Raw genomic sequence first — 6,174 nt, forward strand, 5'->3', positions numbered from 1 at the left:
CAGAGAGAGAGAGAGAGAGAGAGTCACACAAACGTAGATCTGAGACCACATTCAAACTAGATTTAAACTACGGTTGGCTGCGTCTAAAACCGCATAGTACCACACTAAACAGTACGTCTAAAATAGCACACTATTCATGAGGGTACTATGTGTAGTACAGTACTTTAGGGTACACTCATCCAATACGGAACCCATAGGGGGTCGTGGTTAAAAAAAAAAAGTAATATCATCGAAGCTCTTACGCTGATAACATTGCACTCCGTCGCATTTTTTTCTATTGCGAGGGAAAGCAAAAGGTTTGCGTGAGAAAGCCAAAATTTAGAAGGGAACGCAATGTTGTTTCCATTCCTTTTGTAGTGACTCTTCAGGGTCTCCGTCTATAGCGATTTCAAGGGCCCCGAGTAATTCTCACTCCCTATGTAGGGCTAATTCTAAGATAACGAAAAGCCAACGATTTTTAGTGAGGGGTAATTAAACACTAATGACTTTTGAATTAAACATGCCGGTTTATAAAAAAAGATTTATTTATTCCTTTTACCAATATTGATAACAGGAATAATCAATCAAATGGCAAAGAACGTTTATTTAGCCGATATTTTAATACATTTTGATTTGTTTTCAGTGAGCGCCGTCACAGAATTATGGCCAATCACATAATGACACTCTCCGCAAAGGCCTGCCTTCTTTTCCTCAGTCCTCCAATCAATGCACAGCAACCGTTGCTACCCACGAAAGCTCCGTTTATTATGAGCGCCAGTGTTTGAATCTGAAGCTGAGAGGCTGAACCGAGGACAGTGAACTATGAGTCTCCATCCCCTAAAGTATGTCGATTTCTATCGTCACTGTCAGGTTTCTGTAGATTTGGTACCTACAATGCGTTTTTTTTAAAGAGGGCTGAAATGGGCTTTGTGAAAGCATCAAAGCAGACATTTATGAAATGTAGCTAAGGCTAAACATTTTGGATGCCTGCCGCGGCCAAACGCTTTAGTTCGTTAGTTAAGATGATTAGGTTTGGGGTTTTAAGTCTCGTCTCAGTGATGTCATCTTCTTTGGGTCCAGGCATTTGGAAATGGTGTAATCGAAGTTAGCCTGTCTGTAACTAGACCCATGGGCCAGTAACCCCAGGGCCCCAAAACAGGTTACAGTGCCCTGGGCTCTGTACTATTTTGTTCTTTTTCTGAGAACTAGGGGTGTAACGAAAAATTAGTTTGCATGAGAAAACCAAACAGCATAAAATACCATATAATTTTTGATACGGAACGTTTTTCAGTAGTTCGTACAGTTACATTGATTTGCAAGCCTATGGCCAGTTCAGCAAAAGGAAAGTGGCTAAAAACTAGTAAGACTATCCAAAAACTACTGCACCAAAAGGGTTAAGGTAGACATTTTTGCGACTGTTTTATGATAGTTTAAAAAAAAGGTTTATCCATTCAAGGTAGAGAGCTAAAAAAAAAAGTACAATCAAGAAAACCTATTTTTTCCTGATTTACAGTTAGTTTGTTATCAACATTACATATAAAACTCTTGTATCAGACACATGGAGGTTTACTGGTATTTTTGAATAGTAAATAAATTTGATGTATTTGTGCTATAAATATTACATCACCACTGTTGTAAAAAAAAATCAGAGTTCTTTTCAGTGAACCATTTTACATCAGACTTATTCTATATGGACAAAGTATTGGGACATCCCTCCTTATTTTTGAGTTCAGGTGTTTCAGCTACACCCATTGCTAATACGTGGATAAAATTAAGCACACAGCTTTGCAGTCTCGATAGACAAACACGGGCAGTAGAATGGGTCATACTGATGAGCTCAGTGATATTAAACATGGTATTGTCATACGCTGAACATGACATTTCTGTCCTGCTAGATCTGCCTCTGTCAACTGTAAGTGCAGTTATTGTAAAATGGACACATCTAAGAGCAACAACAGCTCAGCCACAAAGCAGCAGAATATTACATGCCTGAGTACCTTGTACCAAGTGTTTGGTGGAGGAGGGATAATATTATTGGGACATTTTTCAGGGGTTGGCCTAGACCTCTTAGTTTCAGTGAAGTGAAATCTTATTGCTTCAGCAAACCAAGACATTTTGCACAATTGTATGTTTCTAACTTTGTGGGAACAGTTTGGGGAAGAACCTTTTCTGTTCCAGCATGACTAAGCCCCAGTGCACAAAGGAAGGTCCTTAAAGGCATGGCTTGGTGAGTTTGGTGTGGAAGAACTTGACTGACCTCAACCTTATCAAATACCTTTGGGATGAACTAGAACGGAGACTGTGAGTCAGGCCCTCTTGCACAACACCAGTGTCTGTCCTCACAAATGCTCTTATGGATTAAAAGGCAAAAATTCCCACAAACACTCTCTAAAATCTTGTAGGAAGCTTCCCAGAGGAGTGGAAGCTGTTATAGCTGCAAAGGGGATCAACTCCTTATTAATGCCTATAGATTTAGAATGGGATGTTGTAAAAGCTCCTGGAGGTGTAATGTGTAGGTGCCCCAGTACTTTTGTCCATATAGTGTATCTATGTGTTTCACATATACACTTTTTCACAAGAATTTAATGGTCATTAAATGGGCAGGTGTTTAATGTGAACTGAAGCTGGAGTTCTGGTAAAGTTAAAGCAATAATTCAGAAAACAGTACCCAACAAATTACTGGGAGGGCTCATGTGTGAACAGAAGCTGATACTTGACTAGGAAAAAGCATTTAGACTGCAGCTGGCAAAGTTGACCATTCCTGTTCTTGTTCTACAGTTTAAAGTTTTTGTTTAGGTTTGTGAGTGAACCATTACAGTGGTGTATTTTGCACACAAGTGTAAATGACACAAAGCCTAAAAATATCCACAAAAAAATCCTGTGTTTTGGGTTTGACAAGGGCTGTTGACTTTTTTTATACCTCAGTGATGCAATTGTGCAGACATTTTAAAATACTGGTGGCTTTCCACTTTAACAGGCTCTCTTTAAAACTACACTATAAGTTTACACTGTAAGTTTACACTATAAGACCTCTCAGGTGGAAATGTGTAATTGTATGCAACATGCAGAAGAACGTTTTGTAACATTTGTTGTGCATCGGATTCCTTCCCCAAGCAGAGGAGTCTGATGATTGCAAGCACAGTGAAAGAGAATTCAACGAGAACTCAGTTAAAACCTGGTGAACAACATCTTCCATTAATAAGTGAATTATCTACTATTGTCACCAAATCCTCGTCAGTATAATGTTGATTTTGCATTTGAGACTTAAACACAGAGCTGGATCCCCTTTTTAAGAGGGTTTACTTTTTTGTTTTTTAACTTTAGCTTTAAGTATGTTCTATATTTTCTGTAACTGGAGGTATTAAACTGGCTAATAGGCTCAGCAGATAACTCAGCTAACAGGCTCCTACACTAACATTGAGAGATAGAAAGAAATCTTTCCTAAAGGAGTTACTGTACATCTGCAATATACAGAGTGAAGAAGATAATTATCTCTTATAAGCTTCAAATGCCTGTGGTTTAGCCTGAACTGCCTAAAGTTAGCTTCAGTCGCATAAATAGGATCTTAAGTGCCCCATTACAAAAAATAATGGGCCACCCATATGAAAATGGTGTTAAATTATTAAAAATTGACAATATGCATGTTTATTCTGTTGGCATATCTCAAACACGTTGACGTGCGCATGCGCAGGCCGTGCATACAGACTGTTACAGTATCTCCCGTTGAAGCAGGCTGAGGGTAGCAGACGCCAGCAGACTCAACAAACTGATCCGCAAGGCTGGTGATGTTGTGGGTGTGGAGCTGGACTCAGAGAGGAGAGGAGGATGCTGTCTAAACTGCAGGCCATTATGGACAATGGCTCCCACCCACTCTACGACATAGTGATGAGACACAGGAGCTCATTTAGTGCAAGACTCATTCTACCGAAATGACCACAGAGCACCACAGGAAGTCACTCTAACCTGTGGCCATCAAACTTTATAACTCCTCCCTCAATGTGTGATACTATGGTTCGTCTGTGCAAAACTCAATACCAAACTGTACTGTTCATATGTGTAATAATAATAATTATGTGTGCAATAACTCAGAGTGCAATAGGTTGAACTGCTTTATATAAGACATTTCATATTTATTATCACAGTCACTGCCACTTTACTGTATTCATAACAACTTAAATCTCATGTACATATTGCAAATTTCTCTTTTTGTTTTAAATGATCAAAGTGTTTATTCTTTTACATACATAGTTGCAACTGTAATAACAGCAGTTTCCCTCTGGGATCAATAAAGTGTTCTGATCCTGATGTCCTCACAGCATGCCACTCCACCCCATAGCATCTAATGTTACATGTTTGTTAGACTGCCTGTTTGGATTGTTATATATTTTTTTCAATAACGTTGTTTATTAGATTTGCTAGATGAATAAAGTCAGATGAACAAAGGTTTCGTTCCTGGCATTTTGCTGTATCCAGTCAATGTTCAGCTTCATTAGCAGCACCTCATTTCATTTAATGAAAGATTGATTAGGTAAACTCCGTATTAGATAGTAACTGCAAAACTGGAATTTGTTGAGGAGTGCTTCGGAAATGGTTTAACTAATACACATTAAAATCACAATGGATTGTTAATTGCATTTGTTTATTTATAGTTATTGTAGTGTTCGTCCCCTAGTTCTATAACAGATAGATCAGGGGGCAGAGGGCAGGGGGTGGGTTTTGTTCACATATTAATGTACGCGGATGCGCTGTGCTTTATATCATTAATCTGTAGAGTTACTGGCTTGGACGGTCCAACTGACAGGCCAGGCTGCCGGCCAGAAAGTCTCCAGGCAGTCCCGATGAGAAGCCCGAGCCTGGAGGAGCCCAATAAAAACTGTTTAAAACCCAATAGAAACTCCACCATGTGCCCAGGTAGGTACCTTGATGGTTAGCTTTCATACTTTATACTTAATACATTTTCATTTTTATACAGCTGTTTTAGTCTGTTGCTTAGGCCACGTATTACAGACTCACTCATAGTTACTGTGATTCAATGAAATGAAAATGCATGAACTCTGATTCATGCGGACTTTAAGGAGGCACGTTTAAAAATGAATACATTTTCTCAATACAATTTGAAATCAAATGAACTTGATCATATTGGATCACACATTAACTGAATGTTTGGCACTGAACTGAACTGAAGTATATCAAAGCATTACTTGTTTAACTGTGTCATATCATTTCAAAGTGGAAGACACACACTGCTGAGAAATTTTATGAATACAGGCCCAACTCAGCTGGAGAAAAGCATTCAGTCTGTTAAAAAACACTCACTAAAGTTCAGTTAACTGACTAAAAATAACAAATTCACTTCTCAGCTAATCACCAAAGCCCAGTTCTACTGTTCACGGAGCCTATACTAACAATTACATCTATACATTATGGTAAACAAGATACACCAGATTTCTATTGTTGATGGACACTGGCTTACTTATTGAAATCAGGAAAGATCGTTATTTTTTTCACCTCCATCAGCTGATGTAGCCCTGCAATGAAGATAAATGTATAAAGGTAAAGATATTGGCTGTTTGCACAGGGCTTATATTCACATTTCATTGTTCTCAGTGCATTCAAGTTGTGAGTACACCAAAATATCTTAGTGTTGCTGAGTTCTAGCTGCTTTTCAGTGGGCTTTGTAAGGTGTGTGTTAATAGTGTGTTAATTGACCACTGTCTCACAAGGGCTGATGATTTTAATCATTTTATATTTCTGAGGAAATTAGATATCAGTTAATCCAGTCACATAAGGAAAGGAAAATAACTGAAGAAATTGGAATTTCCAAAGCTCAAAATGGCATAGAGAAAATGCATAGAAACACTGTCACCATCAGATGAACAGTACTTAAAGCGTTCATCTTTGAGAGAAGAGAAAATCAAGCTCCACTCTTGCTTTGGGAATGCTGGGATAAGATATGAACCTTCAGAATGATTTGATGTGTGACAAGAATTTAATTAGTCTGCCATCAGGGTAAGGAGACTGATCTGACAACCATCTGTGCTAAAGACTCCAACAATGTTTGATTTTTATCCCAGAGCAGATTTTGACCTGTAGTGTTTTATGTGCAGTAGTGTGTAAACGCTAGCGATCACTCTTCATTTATAACCCTGTTTCCAAAAAATTTGGGATGCTATGAAAAATACAAATAAAAACAGA

Source organism: Pygocentrus nattereri, chromosome 27, assembly GCF_015220715.1.
Source record: "Pygocentrus nattereri isolate fPygNat1 chromosome 27, fPygNat1.pri, whole genome shotgun sequence".
Classification (NCBI taxonomy): Eukaryota; Metazoa; Chordata; class Actinopteri; order Characiformes; family Serrasalmidae; genus Pygocentrus; species Pygocentrus nattereri.